This window comes from Papio anubis, chromosome 18 (assembly GCF_008728515.1).
Source record: "Papio anubis isolate 15944 chromosome 18, Panubis1.0, whole genome shotgun sequence".
In the NCBI taxonomy this organism is placed as follows: Eukaryota; Metazoa; Chordata; class Mammalia; order Primates; family Cercopithecidae; genus Papio; species Papio anubis.
The window spans coordinates 14684620-14706504 of record NC_044993.1 but is presented as its reverse complement, the minus strand read 5'-3'; the positions used below and the strand labels follow the sequence as shown (position 1 = coordinate 14706504).

The 21885-nt window shown below is 39.9% G+C and overlaps 1 protein-coding gene and 1 pseudogene across 3 annotated transcripts in view; both read right to left on the bottom strand.

Annotated features, from left to right (window-relative positions):
• Window positions 1–21885, bottom strand: part of CFDP1 (craniofacial development protein 1) — a 150234-nt gene that overhangs the window by 58108 nt on the left and 70241 nt on the right. The gene's annotated exons all lie outside the window — the stretch shown is intronic.
• Window positions 13266–14536, bottom strand: LOC108583561 (annotated as a pseudogene). Its single transcript, XR_001898309.3, has one exon. The product of XR_001898309.3 is annotated as a peptidyl-prolyl cis-trans isomerase A pseudogene (transcript).

The window sequence follows — 21885 nt, the reverse complement described above, 5'->3', positions numbered from 1 at the left end:
ACACCACTGCACTCCAGCCTGGGCAACAGAGTGAGACACTGTCTCTCAAAAAAAAAAAAAAAAAGAAAGAAAAGAAAAGGTAAATGAAAGAATTTATTCGCTGGGCTCTGTGGCTCATACCTGTAATCCCAGCACTCTGGGAGGCTGAGACGGGTGGATCACTTGAGGTCAGGAGTTCGAGACCAGCCTGGCCAACATGGTGAAACCCCCTCTCTACCAAAAATACAAAAATAAGCCACGCATGGTGGTGCATACCTGTAGTCCCAGCTACTGGGGAGGCTGAGGCGGGAGAATCGCTTGAACTCAGGAGGCGAAGGTTGCAGTGAGCCGAGACCATGCCACTGCACTCCATCCTGGGCAACAGAGTGAGACTTTGTCTCAAAAAAAAAAAAAAAAGAACTTAAAAATCAACAAAAAGACCACCCAATTAAAAAAAAAAAAAAGAATTTTTCTTCCTATATGAATTGGGAACCAAACAGAGGAGGAGATGAGATTTATTATCTTTAGAAGCATTATAACAAATAAACGAAGAAATGATAAAATTAGACTGCCATCATTTCATAACCATAAGTGTATCTAGGATCATCAACAGCTACTAACATCACAGAAAAAGAAAACCAGACTTTATGTGTCCCAAAATAGAACATCACTCTAATACAGTCTTGATGAGAAAAAATATATATGTGAAACTGAAATCTAGTCAAGTCTTTAGATAAAACTACCAATTTACAAGAAACACACAGGACAGAGGAACATGTTAAACTCTACCATGAGGATGTAACCAGCAAAACCCATGAGGATGTAGGCAACATCCTCAGTTTCTTCAGCTCAGTTTCTTCAACAAATACATTCTAAGTAGAAAGACAAAAAAAAGATGGAATAGAAATCTGATGATTAAAAAGGACTGAGACAGTGTCAACCAACTGCCATGTATGAACCATAATAGATCCAAACAAACTGTAAACAATTAACCAAACGTATTAGACTAATTAGATATTTAAACACTGACTGGGTATTTGGTCATATCATGAAGACATTATTTTTTCTGGGGTATGCCAATAGTATGTAGTTACGTTTAAAAAGAAGAGATACATACTGAAATGTTTATGGGTAAATATTTTTAGATATATATAAAAAATACATGGGTAAAATTATATACAATATCTGAGATTTGCTTCAAAACCATATGGCTGGGTAGGTAGGAATTCAGGTGATAAATAGTCATAATGGTTAATTACTGAAGTAGATTTTAAAAATGGACCATGGTATTAAAAGAAATAATGACAAAAAATTCCTTAGCAGAGTTTTCAAACCATTTTCTCCTTCAGTTTTAAAGCTTTTTGTTATTTTACTGAATCTCTGTTCTAAGCCCTTTTCTGGGAACAGAAAAGACTATGTCCCTGACTATGGTTTGACTTACAAATTTTTGCCTTTATCGTGGTGTGAAAGTGATATGCATTCAGTAGAAACTACTCTGAGTAACCATATACCCATTCTAGTTTTCACTTCCAGTACAGTATTTGATAAATTACATAAGATAATCAACACTTGATTATAAAACAGACTTTGTGTTAGATGATTTTGTCCAACTACAGGCTAATATAAGTGTTGTGAGCACATTTAAGGTAGGCTAGGCCAAGCTTTGATGTTTGGTAGGTTGGGTATATTAAATGCATTTTCAACTTATATTTTCAACTTACAATGCATTTATTGGGACATAATCCCATCATATGTCAAGGAACACGTGTAGTTACTTGCTGAGTACCTGCCACATACTCGCACATTCTCTCACGGCTCTGCATTTGTTCATTTGTGGAGAAGGAAGTTGAAGGAGACCACACAGCAGTATATGGCCAGGGACGAATGTGAAGTCCTGGTCTGCCTAACTCCAGCCTTATAGTCATATGAGGTTGAGTCTCACAGCCTTGGTGTTCCAAAAAAAAAAAAAAAATCCAAGACGTATCTCCAAGAGAAGTGTCCTCATGATGTATAAAAACGTGGTGGCACTGTTAGTCTCTCAGTTGTGACAAATGCACCATGGCTATGCAAGATGTTGGGTAAAGGTACATGGCACTCACTGTTCCATCTTTCCAACTCTTCTGTAAGTCTAAAATGTACTTGTTTTCTTAAATGTGGTGGGGAAAGGGAAAAAGTGCTGTTTTAAAAGTTACTGCTTAAATGCAACAGGGTATCCTGAACTGGATCCTGGAATAACATGCTAAAAGACACTTGTGGGAAAAAGGGAAATTATAATAAAGAGTGGAGTTTGGATAATAGTACTGTCCCATTGTTAATCTCTTAATTTTGACAAATGTACCACTGCCAAATATAAGATGTTAACATCAGAGAAAGCTGGGTGACACATGCAGGCAGGCACACCTAGGAGATATTTTGGGTTCAGTTCCAGACCACAGCAATGAAGCAAATATCACAGTAAAGTAAGCCACACAAATTTTTTTGATTTCCTAGTGTATATGTAAGTTATGTTTACACTGCACTGTAGTCTATTAAGTGTGTAATAGCATTATGTCTAAGAAAAACAATGTACAGATCTTCATTTTAAAATATTGCTAAAAATGCTGATGATCATCTGAGCCTTCAGCGAATCAAAATCATTTTGTTGGTAGAAGGTCTAGCTTCAATGTTGATGAATGATGACTGATCAGGGTGGTGGTTGCTGAAGGCTGGGGTAGTTGTGGCAATTTCTTAAAATAAAACAACAATGAAGTCTGTCACATTGACTCTTCCTTTCATGAAAGATTTCTCTGTAGCATGCAATGCTGTTTGACAGCATTTTACCCACAGTAAAGCTTCTTTCAAAACTGAAGTCAATCCTCTCAAACCCTGCTGTTGCTGTATCAACTAAATATGCACTATTCTAAATCCTTTGCTGTCATTTCAACAATGTTCACAGCATTTTTACAAGGAGTAGATTCCATCTTAAGAAACCACTTTATTTGCTCATCCATAAGAAGCCACTCCTCATCTGTCAAAGTTTTATCATAAAATTGAAGCAATTCAGTTACATCTTCAGGCTCTGATATGGTTTGACTCTGTATCCCCATCTAAATCTCACCTTGAATTATAATAATCTCCACGTGTCAAATGCAGGACAAGGTGGAGGTAATTGAATCATGGGGGCAGTTCTGCCATGCTGTTCTCGTCATAATGAGTGAGTCTCCTGAGATCTGATGGTTTCATAAGCCTCTGGCATTTCCCCTGCTTGCACTCATTCTCTCTACTGCCACCCTGTGAAGAGGTGCCTTCCGCCATGACTGTAAGTTTCCCGAGGCTTCCCCAGCTATGCGGAACTGCGAGTCAATTAAATCTCTTTTCTTTACAAATTACTCAGTCTCGGCTATTTCTTCATAGCAGCGTGAGAATGGACTAATACAGGCTCTACTTCTCATAGTAGCTCTCTTGATATTTCCATCATATCTGCAGTTACTTCCTCTACTGAAGTCTTGAACCCCTCAAAGTTACCCATAAGGGTTGGAATAAACTTCTTCTAAACTCCTGTTCCTGTGGATACTTTGGCCTCCTCCCGTGAATCACAGATGTTCTTAATGGCATCTAGGATAGTGAACTCTTTCCAGAAGGTTTTCAATAAATTCTGTCCAGATTCATCTGAGAAATCATTATCTATGGCAGCTATAGCCTTATTAAATATATTTCTTACGTAGTAAGACCATCACAGCTTGCCAGGAGTGAAAATAAACAAATAAACAAGTAACACTTGAAAGCTGAAATTACTCCTTGATCCATGGACTGCAGAATGGATGTTAACAGTAAACAACACAACATTAATCTTCTTGTACACATCCATCAGAGCACATGGGTGACTGGGTACATTGTCAATGAGCAGTAACATTTTGAAAGGAATCTTTCTGTCTGAGCAGTCTGTCTCAAAAGTGGGGTTAAAATATTCAGGAAACTATGCTGGAAACAGATGTGTTGTCATCTATGTTTTGTTGTTTCACTTAAAAAACACAGAGTAGATTATAATTCTTAAGGGTCTTAGGATTTTTAGAATGGTAAATGAGCACTGGCTTCAACTTAAAGTCACCAGATACATTAGCCCTTAACAAGAGAGCCAGCCTATCAGTTGAAGTTTTGAAGCCAAGCATTAACTTCTCCTTCCGAGCTAACAGAAGTCCTAGATGGCATCTTCTTCCAACAGAAAGCTGTTTAAAAAATATAAGAAGAAGAAAGGAAAAAGAAAAGGCTGTTCCATTTACACTGAAAATCTGTTGTGTAGTGCAGCCACCTTCATCAATTATCTTAGCTAAATCTTCCGAATAACTTACTACAGCTTCCGCATCAGAACTTGCTGCTTCATCTTGTACTTCCATGTTATGGAAACAGCTGCTTTCTCTCTTTCTTTTTTTTTTTTTTTTTTTGGAGACACAGTCTTGCTCTGTTGCCCAGGCTGGAGTGCAGTGGTGTGATCTCGACTCACTGCAACCTCCGCCTCCCAGGTTTAAGCAATTCTCCTGCCTCAGCCTCCCAAGTAGCTGGGACTACAGTCGTGTGCCACCATGCCTGGCTAATTTTTGTATTTTTAGTAGAGATGGGCTTTGCCATGTTGGCCAGGCTGGTCTTGAACTTCTTGCCTCAAGTGATCCACCCGCCTTGGCCTCCCAAAGTGCTGGGACTACAGGCGTGAGTCACCTCAACCAGCCCGGAAACAGCTTCTTTCTTTTTTAAAATTACTTTATTTATTTTTAGGTTTTTTTTTTTTTTTTTTGAGACAGAGTTTCGCTCTTTTTGCCCAGGCTGGAGTGCAATGGCGTGATCTCAGCTCACCGCAACCTCCGCCTCCCAGGTTCAAGCGATTCTCCTGCCTCAGCCTCCCGAGTAGCTGGGATTACAGGCATGTGCCACCACCCCGGCTAATTTTGTATTTTTAGTAGAGACAGGGTTTCTCCATGTTGGTCAGGCTGGTCTTGAACTCCCGACCTCAGGTGATCCACCTGCCTCGGCCTCCCAAAGTGCTGGGATTACAAGCGTGAGCCACCGCGCCCGGCTAGTTTTTATTTTTTTGAGACGAAGTCTCACCCTGTCACCCAGGATGGAGTGTGGTGGCGCAATCTCAGCTCAGCGCAACCTCCACCTCCCGAGTTCAAGCGATTCTCCTGCCTCAGCATCCTGAGTGGCTGGGATTACAGATACATGCCACCATGACCAGCTAATTTTTTGTATCTTTAGTACAGATGGGGTTTCACCATACTGGCCAGGCTGGTCTCAAACTCCTGACCTCAAGTGATCCACCTGCCTCGACTTCCAAAGTGCTGGGGTTACAGGTGTAAGCTCCTGCAGCTGGTGAAACAGCTTCTTTCTAAGGGAAGAATCTCATGAACAACCTCTGCTAACTTCAAACTTTTCTCCTGCAGCTTTCTCTCCTCCCTCAGCCTTCACAGAATTGAAGGGTTAGGGCCTTACTCTGAATTAGGCTTTGGCTTAAGGGAATGTTGTGTGGTTGGTTTGATCTTCTTATTCAGACCATTCAAACTGTCTTCAGATCAGCAATAAAGCTGTTTCACTTTATCATTTGTATGTTCACTGGAGTAGCACTTTTATCTTCCTTCAGTAACTTTTCTTTTGCATTTACAACTTGGCTAACTGTTTGGTACAAGAGGCCTAGCTTTTAGCCTGTCTTGGCTTTCAACATGCTTTTCTCACTAACCTTAAATCATTTCTAGCTTTTGATTTAAAGTGAGAGATGTGACTCTTCTTTTTACTTGAACACTTAGAGGTCACTGTAGGGTTACTAACTAGCCTAATTTCAATATTGTTTTGTCTCAGGGAATACAACATTTACCAATTAAGTTTGCTATCCTATGTGGGTGTGGCTCATGGTGCTCCAAAACAATTACAATAGTACCAGTAAGGATTACTGGTTGCAGATGGCCATAATAATAATAATGACAAAATTTGAGATATTATGAGAATTACCAAAATAGGACAGAGACATGAAGTGAATACAAGCTGCTGGAAAAATGGCACTGGTAGACATGCTCAACTCAAACCTTCAATTTGTAAGAAACAGAGTCTCTGTGAAGCACAGTAAAGCACAGTGCCATCAGATGAGGCACATCTACATATGGGAACTCTCCATGTCATTTTAGCAGCTTTTCTGACATAATAATCTCTTCAGATATTCAATACAACATTATTCTAAAGTTTTTTATTAAAAAAAAGAATGAAGCAGCAAGTTATTAAGTAAAATAAATATTTTACATAAAATGAGGTAATTTATTAAATCTTGATTCTTAACTAGGTATCTTGTAACTATTTTTTATGAAAATGAAAGTGATCATAAGCACTTCTGCCAAGAGTGGGAGTCTCCAGGACTCCATTTGCACAACTGAATTGCAAGCTGAATTATCTACTTTTCCTCATGAACACCATTTTTACCTGAAAAAATAACTGGCAGATAAACTATAGTTATTCATACTTAAGTATTTGACAGACATTTTCTCTTTTCTCGAAACCGAACAATGTCTGTCTGTCCAAGACCTGACAGTATCTGTTGGCAGTGATAAATTCTGAGCTTTAGAATTTTGGAAAACTTGTTGCCTACCACCATGAACTAAACAGCTTCCCTGTAAAGACGTTTCTGATTGGCACTGATATTAATGAATGTGACTTGTTGAGAAGGTCTAATGAAAGTAGTCAACGTTAGAAGAGCTGTATAACCCAGTAACCAGTAGTTTTGAATGCATGCTGTTACATCACTGTTCACATTTTGGTGTAGTATCACTAAAGGATAATCAAAATTATCAAAACAGCTATTAAAATACTCCTTCCTTTTCCAACTACATATCTGAGTGAGAGTAAATTTTCTTCATATAATTCAGCCAAAACAACTGATTAAAATAGACTGACTGGAAAAGAAGATCTGACACTCCAGCTATCTTCGATTAAGCCAGACATTAAAGAAATTTACAAAATCACAATGCTATTCTAGATTTTAAAAATATACTAGTTTATTTTAATTTCTTATACTATAAATAACAACAGTTATAATCCAGTCAATAATTTTGAAGAGTGTAAAGAGATCCTGAGAACAAAAAGTTTGAGAACTACTGAGTCAGAGTAACATGCACATGAGCCTCTTTTCCAATAAGAAAAGAAAGCCAGATTCTTATTAACAGAGAATAATTCACACCACTGGTTCCAAAATAGCAAAGCTCTGCAGAGGTTAATATGCTGTGAAGCAGATTAAGTGCTGAATTTTTAGTCAGTCTATTCAATGATGTTGTTTTCCCCTAAGACTCTTAAAGGATGGAAAAATAAGACAAAACAACAGAACCACCCAAAACTCATGCCTCGGATTTGCCAAATCAGTAAACCAATCTTTCCTGAGACTCCAATGTAGTCATAACCTGTATGCAATTGTCCTAACCATGATCACCTCCACCTTGCACTAAGTACCAGTGCTCGCCTTCTATCAGATTCTATTTTCCAGGATAACAGCCCTAAGCAAATTTGGAGACATATCAGGTTTTGAATTCAGAGCAAAACGATAACAGCCTCCGGCCCAACAGGGAAATGTTTCACTGTCTTCTTGACCAAACCCAATTTCTTTGAGTACCAGTGTTTTATAAGTAACATCTATAGTTTTCAGTGTTTTATTTGTTGTGCTATCAAACTTAACATTTGCATTGCTAATGGCAACTCTCCAAAGAAAGCTGAAAATGATCCGCTGAGAGACAACAGCTTTCTGCTTGGTTGAATCATGTATACTTTCTACCTGTTAAAACACTTAACTCCCAATAGAGATTGGAATACTTGGTTTTGTGACTTACCCACACATACGTCTTAACAAATCAAAAGATCGCTTCTGGAGGGAGGTAATGTCAGAAAGTGAACACAAGAGTCCTTATAATACAGCTTTATTTCAGACTTGTGGACTCAGCTGGAAGGTAGGGAAGAGCTAGGGGCATCTCAGAAGACAGTATTGCATCTAATTAAGTGTCATGCCCTGACTGGGTATTGAGTCAAACTGCTTGTAGTGAATAAAGTTCCTTGGACAAAAGCAGTGGGACAGACTCTAAAACCTGGCATGAGATGAATAAAAGAAGCCTTAGGGAAAACAGCTGAAAGATTCTTGTGGCAGATAAAGAAAGCATAAACAAATTTTGTTTTAAGATCAATTTTCACATGTGGAATTATAACCACCTATTAGCTGTATCAGTAGCATGGACAAATTAGGTTGTGTATATCTGGAGTCCACGTAACTCTTATCAGTTACCAAGGTGTCACCAAGGCCTCAAGGCTACTGGATTAACCTGTCCATTAAGACATAAATAAAATTGGTTCAATCTACCATTTCATATGTAGGGAAAACAAGCATCCCATCTACTCTATCTGGGTGGTCTTAGGGTCTTTCTTTTGCTAGTTGCTTCCAGCTTCATTTTTGTTGGTTGTGACAAATTCCTAATGTTAGCTCTGTGACTCATGGCTCTGTGACACATCGCTCTCTATGTTGGGCACCCATGATGGACACCAACTCAATTCTGCCACCAATGCAAAGCTGCAGGCCATATGGAATGTCTATGGAAGGTTACTATGTTGAGGGGTGTGGGGGCGGAGGTCTCAGGCTAGCAGAGTAAATAACCCAGACTTAGATATAACAAAGTAATAGCCGTCTCTTTTGTTAAGAGTCCTTGGGAACTTTTCATTGACTATCCATTCCCTGGAAGGTCCTAGAATGACCAAGAACATGCTGAAATTTTATGTCAAATTTACACAAACACAAACACACACACACACACGCACAATATTTTTCTGGGAGGCAAGTCCATAATTTTCAACAGATATTCAAAGACCTCTCTCAAGATCCAAGAAAAGAGTTCCAATTTACCTTGTATTAGATAAACACCACAGTATACTCTAATAGTAGAAAGAATTTTACCTAGGAAGAACTCAGGTCAGAAATGACTTCTGAAATTCTAAATGCATTCTTATAGCAACCTTCTGAAAGCCCTTATTTGTAGAACTCTCCCTGACTGCCCCAGGATCAGGGAGGTGCTTTAATCTCTAGTTTTCACAAACACCATGTGCGTACCTCTACCACTACACTGTAATACCACCTGTGCTTCCTGTCTCCTCACTAGCTAATCCAACTAGTAATGGGAAAATACAAATTCAAACTCTAGGACATGCCATTTCATACCCATGAGACCCTCAGAACAGCCTGCCAACAGCAAGGATCGGGGCAATAGGAACTCTCACCTGATGTTAAGACTAGTTCAACCACTTTGAAAAACAAATCAACATAATCTTTTTAGGTTAACATTTAAACGTATTCTACAGCCAGCAACTTCGTTCTTACAGTAGTTTTGCACATTGCTGGTTGTTACTCAATGGGTCCCAAATCAATTTAGAGGATCATAGCCATATTTTAATGAAATAGTGTTATATTTTTACCTCATTACACTAAGTACTGCATTTCATTTTATTATACATTAAGTATAATAAAATTTTTGTTTCAGTCATGTGTAGGTTAGTGTGTGTGGGTATACTGGAGTCATGATGAAACTATACTTCTTACTATGGGCTCATGTAAAAACACTTTGCAAACATGGCAACCTGGAGAAACCCCTACACATATGCACAAAAAAGCATGTATGGGAATGTCCACAGCAGTATTTTTCCAATAGCAAAAAACTAGAAATAATGCAGGAAAACACAAAAATTGTGGCATATTCATACAACAAACTACAATAAAGCAGTGGATGCTACTGTGCTACTGCATCAACATAAATCTCAAAATAACGTAAAGTGGAAAGTAAGTCACAGAAAAATACATGCTGCGAGATGGCATTTATTTCAAGTTCAAAAACAAGCAAATTCAAATAACAACTATCTAGGGGTACTCGCATAAGTGGTAAAAAAAGAAAAAAAAAACTATAAAGGAAAATAAGAGGCCGGGCACAGTGGCTCATGCCTGTAATCCCAGCACTTTGGAAGGCCGAGGTGGGTGGATCACTTGAGGAGTTCAAGACCACCCTGACTAACATGGTGAAACCCCATCTCTACTAAAAATAGAAAATTTAGCTGGGCGTGGTGGCACACACCTGTAATCCCAGCTACTTGGGAGGCTGAGGTAGGAGAATCTCTTGAACCCAGGAGGCAGAGGTTGCAGTGAGCCAAGATTGCGCCCCTGCATTCCAGCCTGGGTGACAGAGCAACACTCTGTCTTAAAAAAGAAGAAGAAGAAGAAGAGAATGATAAAAAATTTATTATGGTGGTTACTTTCCTCTTTCGGGATGAAAGGAGATGTAAAGAAGGCTGGGTAATAAGTGCATGGGTGTCTGATTTATATTTTTTGCATGTAGAAAATATCTTGTAATTAAAAAAATAATAAAGTTGTCACTAAAATTAGTTTAACAGCAACAACAGAAGTTTTACTGATCACCACTCTTCGTGAGTTTCCTTGAACCCAGATTTTGTGTGTTTTTCTTTTTGAGACAGGGTCTCACTCTGTCACCCAGGCTAAAGTCTGGAGTGCAGTGGCACCTTCTTAGCTCACTGCAGCCTTGAACTCCTGGGCTAAAATGATCCTCCTGCCTCAGCCTTCCCAATAGCTAGGACTACAGACGTGTGCTCGTTTTTAAAATTTTGGTAGAGAAGGGGGTCTCACTATGTTGGGCAGGCTGTCTTGAACTTCTGGCCTCAAGCAATCCTCCCATCCTGGCCTCCCAAAAAGTGCTGGGATTACAGGCATGAGCCACTGTGCCCAGCCCAGATTTTGGTTTCTAATATTACCTACCACTAAAGGAACCAGGAACCTAGATGGGAGATGACTCCATGTCTTGGGCAAAAAAACCACTAAAGACCATTCTGGTATTTTCTAGTACTGCCAGAAAGTAAGAATACTTTTCAAAAAATAAAAAAAAGAATACTTTTCAGACTGCCAGAGTCAGTGTCAAAAGGACAAAGGAATCAGCTCAAAGATAATGCCATTAGCCAATCTATGACAATCTGAGCTTCAAAAAGAAAATAACTATGGTTAACTGAAAGAAACCGAAACAAAACTAATTTTGTAAAAATAATTTAGCACCAGAGGGTCTAAAATGGGTTTTTGCACATGGAAAGGAATACTAGCCCTCTTCTTACATCTCAGTAACTCCCAATGGGAGCACAAGTTAAAGACAAAAACAGAGCATACATAACAATAACCTTTCTGTGGCTGAATAAAATCCCTTCTAGTAGAAATGGTTGAAAATCAAGGTAACTGGAAATCTGCCACTAGTTTACCCCAAACCACACAGAATAAGTCTTATTAATAATTGTATTTATATTTTTATCTGTTAAGATGTTTAAAGTGCTTAAAAGAACAAGCCACGTTAAATTAATTTGTATGTAATATTTAAGCAACGTTAATTTTCAAGACAAATTCAACAACTGACCATTAAACAAACCATAAAAATATTACAGGTAAGATGTTAAAAAGATTCACATAAGAATTCTTTTTTAAAAAGAAATAGTAAGAAACAGCAGTTAATCTTCCACACCATCTCTAGAAACATCACCCAATGTTAAGACACATTTTTGGCTATCCTTTCAAACATTCCACCCATTCACCAATTTTCTTTTCTTTTCTTTTTTTCTGAAGCAGGGTCTTACTCTGTGGCCCAGGCTGGAGTGTAGTGGTGTGATCTTGGCTTACTACAACCTCCACCTCCTGGGTTCAAGTGATTCTCCTGCCTCAGCCTCTGCAGTAGCTGCGAATACAGGTGCGCACCACCACGCTCGGCTAATTTTTGTATTTTTTGGTAGAGATGGGATTTTGCCAGGTTGGCCAGGCTGCTCTTGATCTTCTGGCCTCAAGTGATCCACCCGCCTTGGCCTCCCAAAGTGCTGTGATTACAGGCATGAGTCACTGCACCCAGGCAAGCCAGACACTGTTTAAGCTTAAAGCCGGGTGCAGTGGCTCATGCCTGTAATCCCAGCACTCTGGGAGGCTGAGGCACGTGGATCACTTGAAGTCAGGAGCTCAAGACCATCCTAGCCAACACAGTGAAACCCCACGTATACTAAAAATACAATAATTAGCCGAGCATGGTGCCGCACGCCTATAATCCCAGCTACTCGGTAGGTTGAGGCACAAGAATCACTTGAACCTGGGAGATGGAGGTTGCTGTGAGCTGAGATTGTGCCACTGCACTCCAGCCTGGGCAACAGAGTAAGACTCTGTCTCAAAAAGAAAAACAAAACAAAAAAACACAAAAATCAACTTAGGAAGGGATAACCATGTAAAAAGCTCAAAGAATAAAAAAAAGTTGTTTTACAACACACAATAGAACTGTCAAAAGGCACTTGTACCCTCCATAAATAAACTGTAGAAAACAACTCTGAACACATGAACATGTTCTCTCCTTGTCTGGTTTCTTTTTGAATTTCTCAATGTCTGTTTCCTCTTTGGGTCGCAGGTTTCCTTGTATTTGTTTTCAGAAGTATTTTTTATTATTTTTCGGTCTCTTCCTTCTCCTATTCTGCAGTATGCAGCTATGGCATGAGCTGAAAGCATGGCCTCAGGAAAACAAAGCAAAAGAGCCTATCTTGACCAATAATTCCCTACAGGAAGTCATTTGTACAAAATGAAGGAACTCAGAAAAACCCAAGAATTCAATGAAGTTATTCACTGGGAGATGCTTTTCCCGCAATCAAATGCTTGCTAGTTCCTAGATTGCAAGATCTACACAAATTGGGTAATATGTCAGATGGGACAGTCCTGGGTCAGTACTGTCATCTCCTTTTCCATGTCTGCCCTACAGTCTTCAAGGCCAGGCAAAAAATATCCTTCATACTAAAAATCAAGTCTCCATACAGATCAGTGGTCTTGCCTATGGCCTATGGTGTTGCATCCTACTTTGGGCAGAGAGGCGGGGCCCAGCTGCAGCTGTAGGAGGGCTGATATCAACACTGTGCTCAAAGGCCAGTGGAGTGAAGTTTAAAGTTCAGCATACTCCTCCTTTAAGGAGTCAAATTCCTGTCTTCCAGGCAAGGCATCCCTATGTTCTGGGTTTTCCTGGACAGTCTCAACTTTTAATTTTACTTCTAAATGTATAATTACATTTGACTTTAAAAAATATTGTCAGAATAGGTGTGTTGATTTTTGGTTTGGAAAATATGCTCACCATAGCTCAAGAAACCATGTAACATAATAATGCAGCCAATCTTGACCTACAACACAAGCTGTAAGTTAAGGTACCCTCTAGAACACTACTCTTTGCTCTTCATTCCTTCAGTTGTTTTTTTTTTTTTTTTTGACAATTGTTACTTAGTTTTTATTTCATAATCATGAACTTAACTCTGCAATCTAGCTAGGCATGGGAGAGAACAAGGAAAACATGGAACCCAAAGGGAACTGCAGCGAGAGCACAAAGATTCTAGGATACTGCGAGCAAATGGGGTGGAGGGGTGCTCTCCTGAGCTACAGAAGGAATGGTCTGGCGGTTAAGATAAAACACAAGTCAAACTTATTCGAGTTGTCCACAGTCAGCAATGGTGATCTTCTTGCTGGTCTTGCCATTCCTGGACCCAAAGCGCTCCATGGCCTCCACAATATTCATGCCTTCTTTCACTTTGCCAAAGACCACATGCTTGCCATCCAACCACTCAGTCTTGGCAGTGCAGATGAAAAACTGGGAACCATTTGTGTTGGGTCCAGCATTTGCCATGGACAAGATGCCAGGACCTGTATGCTTTAGGATGAAGTTCTCATCTTCAAATTTCTCCCCGTAGATGGACTTGCCACCAGTGCCATTATGGCGTGTGAAGTCACCACCCTGACACATAAACCCTGGAATAATTCTGTGAAAGCAGGAACCCTTATAACAAAATCCTTTCTCTCCAGTGCTCAGAGCACGAAAATTTTCTGCTGTCTTTGGAACCTTGTCTGCAAACAGCTCAAAGGAGACGCGGCCCAAGGGCTCGCCGTCGACGGCAATGTCGAAGAACATGGTAGGGTTGACCATGGCTAGTAATACAAGACTTTCCTCGGCGGCAGTGTCTGCAAAGCCCCTTCAGTTGTTATAAAAGCAAGCTTAAGTTAAATTTCTATTTCCTAAGAGGGAAAAGAATTTGCTTTACAATGAAACTGTAGTTCGCAGTGGCCCCTCTTACTACTGACTGCAAAGTTTCTGCGCCAGTGTTGTTTTACACAGAACAGACGCTAATTCTTTTTATAAACAATATTACATGGAACCAGAAGCAAGAGCAGGAGGTCTACGAACAGACCTCAATGGCTGCAGCACAAGTTCCAGCTGAGGTTTTGTTATTATGGCAATGGCAGATCTTACGGCAATGGAGGGCCTTGCAGCTTAAAAGCAAACTGTTGGCTCTGAAATCCAGATACTTGTCTTCTGACGACCCAGTGGTATGTGAACTGAGAATACTGAAAGAATCACCACCAGGAAACAGATGTAAGCATTTGGCCAACTTCATTCAGACACAAGTAAGTGTTAAGTTAGTATAATGTTCTTTATCCTGGCACTGGAGTCAGGTTTGACAAATCCAATAGGGTCTTAAGAAAAAAATACTATTTTGTTTTTCTACAGAAAAATGTAACAACCAAAGAATGACAAAGAATTCTTTGAAATAGTAAAAAGACTTAATGTATGAAAGTCTGAGCACCCAAAAAAAAAAAAAAAAAACAAGCATTTTGCCATCCCCTCTCGTGACACTCCTAAATGGATTATTGATATTTACGGATAGTCTAGTGCACAGTCTTAGAGGAATGAGAACAAATGCAAGAAGCATCTTTTCTTTTTTTTTGAGATGGTGTCTTGCACTGTCACCCAGGCTGGAGTGCAGTGGTGCAATCTTGGCTCACTGCAACCTCTGCCTCTTGGGTTCAAGGGATTCTCCTGCCTCAGTCTCCCGAGTAGCTGGGATTACAGGTGCCCGCCATCACACCAGCTAATTTTTGTTTTTTTTTTTTTTTTTTTTTTTTTTTTTGAGACGGAGTCTCGCTCTGTCACCCAGGCTGGAGTGCAGTGGCCGGATCTCAGCTCACTGCAAGCTCCGCCTCCCGGGTTTACGCCATTCTCCTGCCTCAGCCTCCCGAGTAGCTGGGACTACAGGCGCCCGCCACCTCGCCCGGCTAAGTTTTTGTATTTTTAGTAGAGACGGGGTTTCACTGTGTTAGCCAGGATGGTCTCGATCTCCTGACCTCGTGATCCGCCCGTCTCGGCCTCCCAAAGTGCTGGGATTACAGGCTTGAGCCACCGCGCCCGGCCAATTTTTGTATTTTTAATAGACATGGGGTTTTACCATGTTAGTCAAGCTGGTCTCAAACTCCTGACCTCAAATGATCAACCCACCTTGGCTTCCCAAAGTGCTGTGATTACAGGTGTGAGCCACCATGTCCGGCCAAGAAGCATTTTTATCTACGCAAAAAAAGGTGTTTGGTCAAGAACTGTCTTCTGGCAACTTTCCAGAACTGCTCAGTACTGACACAGGAAATTGGTAGGAGTTTCCCAAAGATCCTCATTAATTCAATAAATATTTACTAACAAACTATTATGAACCAAGTACTGAACTGAGAATAGTGAGCAAAACAGATTTGATTCATGCCCTCAGGTAATAGTTTAGTGGGAGAGAAAAGAGGTGAAACACACACACACACACACACACACACACACACACAAACACACAGCCATACAATTATAAGCTGAGGTAAGTGCTACAGAAAATAATTAGGGGCTATAAAGGTTCATGCCAGTGGGAACCTAATGTAGATTGGAGATGTGTCCTCTGAGGTACTTCTCCCCTCTAGATCTATGTGTCTAAAGTGAATTAAAAAACAAAAACAAAAACAATTACTTTAAGCACCTTTCTGCCAGAAGGAAGATAAGGGCTTTATTTAACAATTCACTTTCAATGTACCAAGTAAAATACTCAAAAGGTATTTTAAAATAAGCCTCCATTCTACCCTTTGCTGTCTTTTAACTGCCAAATTCCCCTTTCCCCAAGACAAACACTGTTCTTAGTTGCTTGAGTATCCTTCCAGAGATATGTTAAACCTGCAGTTCTCAGTGTGGTTCAGGGACCCCAGAGAGACGGGAGATACTTTCAGGGAGCTGAAAAGGTTAATACTATTTTCATAACAACACGAAGACATTATTTGCCTTTTTCTCTTGTATTCTGTCACAAGTGGATTTTTCCAGAGGCTACATGGTAGGTGATGGTATGGTATTATTGCTCTGACAGCTAATGCTATGTGAGAAGATGTAGAGTCAGCTATCTTCAATTAAGACAGATATTTAAAAGATTTGTAAAAATGTAAAACAATGCCACTCTTCTCACGACATTTCTTTTTTTTGGAAAATATACTTATTTTTCACAAAAATATGCTATTTACGTTAACATGTAATGAGTTTACCACTGTTATTTGAAAATAAGTTAAAGTTTTAAATTTCTCGGTTTTAATTTCTACTACTGTAAATATCAGCAGGTATTAAGAGCTCTTTGGAGTCCTCAATCATTGATATGGATATAAAGAAGTCCTAAGACCAAAGAGTTTGAGAACCACTAAACATTTATAAATGTATGTCAAGTGCTAAACACTGCTAAACACTCATCATTAACTGCATCATTTTGGGAGATGTTTTTTAGTGTATTTTAAATAGATGGATGCTGATAAGGAAATCAAGTTATTTATCTGTGGCTATAATGTGTTGTGGATTATTTGGCTATCAACACAACACAAATTTCACCATGGTGACTGGCTAGTTGTTTTTCCATAGCATCTTAAATATTTGGTATATTAATATGTGGAGTTACTCCAAGCCCATAAACATCTTACAAATCAGAAAGTAATTATAACTTTTATGTGATAACTGAAGTTGAATGGCAAGGTTAAACACATCTGTGTTGAGTCAAAAGAGAAGCTATTATTAAATGGAATAACATAGTAACAAAGCAGTTTTTGGGACTAACCCTCCCTCACACAGATAACAACCATATACTCTGGCCAATATATAGAAAATTCTTGCCTATTTGAAGGCACTGGAGAGCAACCAAAGCCAGGCAGAAATTGGAGTGGATTCAACCTTTGAGAGAAGGGGACTGACTGTGTGAGATTAGTCAGTCTCTGTGGCACAGAGGGACTAAAACTTAAGCAGAAAGATGCTTCTCCATGGGTTAAGGAGACGACTAAGTCTGGCTGTCAGAACAGCTGGAAAGTGAGGGAGGAAGCCCCAACTCAGTAAGATACACGGTCAGGCATAGTAGCCTGTGCTTGTAGTACTAGCTACTCAGGAGGCTAGGGTGGGAGGATCACTTGAGGCCAGGGGTTCAAGGCCACTATACCTCACTATGCTCCAGCTTGGGCAATACAGTGAAACCCTGTCTCAAAAAACAAACAAAAAAACAAAGATATACAACTCATAATTCATCAGAGAAGATACACAAGTGGCCAGTAAGCACATGAAAAGTTACTCAACATCATTTGGCATTAAGGCAATGCAAATTAAATACAATGAAGTACCACTACCCATCTGCTAGATCAAAAAGGCCAACACTACCAGCTGTTGATGACGAAGTGGACAAATGGGAACCCTCATGCACTGCTGGCAGGAATGTTAAAATGGTGTGACCACTTTGGAAAACAATGAGCAATTCCTTAAAATTTATTTGAAAATAATTTACCAGTCAGCATATTTCATTCCTAGGTATTAACCCTAGAAAATGAAAACATGTCCACATAAAGACCTGTACACAAAATGTTCACAGCAGCATTATTCAAAAAGCCAAAAAGTAAAAACAACCCAGTGTCCATCAACTGATGGATGGGATAAGTATAATGTGGTATATCTATAAAATAGAATATTTAGCCAAAAAAAGGAATGAATTATTGATATATACTACACGAGAAGACATCTGTCTTCTGGCAATTGTCCAGAACTGCTGAACACTAACAAATGGGAAACTGATGAGTTCCCCAAAGATCTTCATTCATTCATTTTTGGAAGAACTTCAAAAACACCTTATAGGGAGCACAGTCGCTCACACCTATAATCTCAGCACTTTGGGAGGCCGAGGTGGGCAGATCACTTGAGGTCAGGAGCCCGAGATCAGCCCGTCCAACATGGTGAAACCCTGTCTCTACTAAAAATACAAAAATTAGCCAGGTGTGGTGGCACACGCCTGTAAGCTACTGGGGAGGCTGAGGCAAGAGAATCGCTTGAATGTGGGAGGCGGAGGTTGCAGTGAGCCGAGATCATGCCACTGTACTCTAACCTGGAGTGGACAGAGTGAGTAAGACAGAGTGAGTGAGACTCTGTCTCAAAAACAAACAAACAAAAAAACCATTATAGGAAAAATAGACACTGAAACACTATATAATGAAATTTCCAGACAAGACGAATCTACAGAGACAGAAAGCAGATCAGTGGTTGTCTGGAGGGCTCCCATCTTTTGGGGCTGAAGATGGGAGCAGGAACTGACTGCAAATGGACAGCAGGGAACTTTTCGGGTGACGGAAGTGTTCTAAAATGAAATCGTACATGATGAAAGTTACTACTTTAAAAAATTTACTATAGGCTGGGCGCAGTGGCTCATGCCTATAATCCTAACACTTTGGGAGGCTGAGGCAGGTGGATCACCTGAGGTCAGGAGTTCAAGACCAGCCTGGCCAACATGGCAAAACCCCGTCTCTACCAAAAATACAAAAATTAGCTGGGTGTGGTGGCGCATGCCTGTAATCCCAGCTACTCAGGAGGCTGAGGAAGGGGAACCACTTGAACCTGGGAGATAGAAGACAGAAGTTGCAGAGAGCCTGAGGGACAGGAGTGAAACTCCACCTCAAAAAAACAAACAAACAAACAAAAAAAACTATAAACTATTAAACTATACATTTGCATTTGGATGAATTTTATGGTATGATAAATCCCCACCACCACCCAAAAAAGCTGTTTAAAACAATAGAAGAATTTAGGGAGAGTATTAACAAAAATAGCTAACGCATGCTGGGCCTAATACCTAGGTGGTGGATGGGTTGACAGGTGCAGCAAACCACTATGGCACACGTTTACCTACGTAACAAACCTGCACATTCTGCACATATACTCCAAAACTAAAAAAAAAAAAAAAATTGCTAGGGATGAGGGGGCAGGGTGGGAGAGATAAAATGAGATTTAAAGACTTAACAGTCAGCTGGGTGTGGTGGCTCATGTCTGTAATCTCAGCACTGTGGGAGGCCGAGGTGGGCAGATCACCTGAGGATAGGAGTTCAAGACCAGCCTAGCCAACATGGTGAAACCCCATCTCTACAAAAAATACAAAAATTAACCGGTCGTGACGGCAGGTGCCTGTAATCCCAGCTACTTGGGAGGCTGAGGCAGGAGAATCACTTGAACCCAAGAGGCGGAGGTTGCAGTGAGTCAAGATTCCGCCATTGCACTCCAGCCTAGGTGACAGAGTAAGACTCCATCTCAAAAAAAAAAAAAAAACTTAACAGCCAGACCGGATACAGTGGCTCATGCCTGTAATTCCAGCACTTTGGGAGGCCAAGGCAGGTGGATCACTTGAGGTCAGGAGTTCGAGACCAGCCCGGCCAACATGGTGAAACCCTGTCTCTACTAAAAGTACAAAAATTAACTGGACGTGGTGGTGGGCACCTGTAATCCCAGCTACTCAAGGGGCTGAGGCAGGAGAATCGCTTGAACACAGGAGGCAGAGGCTGCAGTGAGCCAAGATCGCACCACTGCCCTCTGGCCACAGAGAAAATTTCATCTCATACAAACAAAACAAAACAAAAAGATTTAACAGTCAAATGGAGTATGTGGACCTTGTTTACATCCTGACTCAAAGAAAGTAGCTATAACAAAAAACTTATGATACAATTAAGGAAATACAAACAATGACTAAATACTTGATATCAAGAAATTACTGTTATTTTTAGATGTAATAATGGGAATTGCTTTTAAAAGAATACTTACTTTTAAGGGATATACACTTGAATATTTACAGCTAAAATGACATCACATTAAAGTTTTGCTTCAAAATATTCAGTGGAGGTTTTGGTGGTGGAGTGGATGGAGAGCTATCATAGATGATGTAAAATGGGACATGTGTTAAGTACTGAAGATGGGTTACATGCATATGGAGATTCATTATGCTAGTCTCTCTATTGTATGAAATTTTCCACAATAAAAAATAAAAGGGGTATAGTAATATCTACCTGCAAAGATTTGAGTATTCAACTTGGTAACACATACAAAGGACTTAATATAAAAGACTGGCAAAATACTGATTAACTGTTGAAGTTTAGTGATGGGTACAGGGATTCATTATACCTTACACTTTACTTTTGTGTGTATGTTTGATATTTTCTTTTCTTTTTTTTTTTTTTTTTAAAGACAGGGTCTCACTCCAGCTGAGGCTGGAGTGCAGTGGTAACATCTTGGCTTGCTGCAGCCTCAACCTCCTAGGCTCACACAATCCTCCCACTTCAGCCTTCTGAGTACTACAGGCACATGCCACTATGCCCAGCTAATTTGTGCATTTTTTTGTAGAGATGTAGTTTTGCCATGTGCCCAGGCTAGTGCAATTTTTCATAATAAAAAGTTTTTTTGCTTTTTTAAGGAGTCTGATACTTACACATTTTCATTACGGGTATCAGCACTTTCCTTTTCACATTTTTCAACAATTTAAACGACGTAAGGATAAAATGGAATAAAATATTCCAATATTAGCACAAACATGTCTTGCTTTATGAAGACCCAAAACATTTATGTGGCCAATCAGCTAATGTATCAAATTCAAGGTTTGGTTAAAAATAGGCAGATCAGAAATGTAAGTGTAATATGTGTAAATGAGTTGCTCAAAAGTCCAAAGTAAATACAGTCCTCCTCTCTTCAGTATAGTTTTTGAACGTAAATAAGACTGATTTCATCAGGCATAGGATAAATTCTTTTTATTTAGGGAATAATAAAAAAAGTAGCTTAAAATACATATTGCAGGCCAGGTGCAGTAGCTCATGCCTGTAATCCAAGCACTTTAGGAGGTCAAGGCAGGATTGCTTGAGCCCAGGAGTTCAAGACCAGCCTCGGCAATATAGCAAAAGTTTGCTTCAAAAAAAACAAAAACAAAACAACCCACAAAAAAACAAAAAGCCAAAAAACCCACATATTGCTATGTAGAATTCTAGCTAGATGCAGGCTTCTGCTTTAACTATTATATACATGTAGACACAAGGTTTTGCAGTGGGCTGCCTATTTATTCTCCAATAATCTAAACAGACTATTGATAGAGATGTATGTGCCCACACTTATTTCTTCTGATGAAACTGGAAAAGCAATTTGCAAACCTGTCTACCAGAAACAAAGAAAACTAAGTAAGACCAGGTTATTCTCTACTGCTCAGAGTCTCAACAATAGGTTAAGGAACCAGAGTTTCCAAACTGGCCTCCTTTTGTTTGACCCACACTTTACTTATTGTATTTATTTATTTATTTATGAGATGGAGTCTCACTCTGTCACCCAGGCTGGAGTGCAGTGAAGCAATCTTGGCTCACTACAACCTACGCCTCCCAGGTTCAGGTTCAAACGATTCTCATGCCACATCCTCCCCAGTGGCTGGAACTACAGTCCTGCACCACCAAGCTCAGCTAATTTTTGGTTTTTTGGGTTTTTTTTAGTAGAGACAGGGTTACACCATGTTGTCCAGGCTGGTCTTGAACTCCTTACCTCAAGTGATCTGCCCACTTCGGCTCTCAAAAATGCTGGGATTACAGGCATGAGCCACCATGCCTGGCCTTGAATTTTTTCCATTATTTATTATTTTTTTCTTTTTTTTGAGACAGAGTTTCGCTCTTGTTGCCAGGCTGGAGTGCAGTGGCGTGATCTCAGCTCACTGCAACCTCTA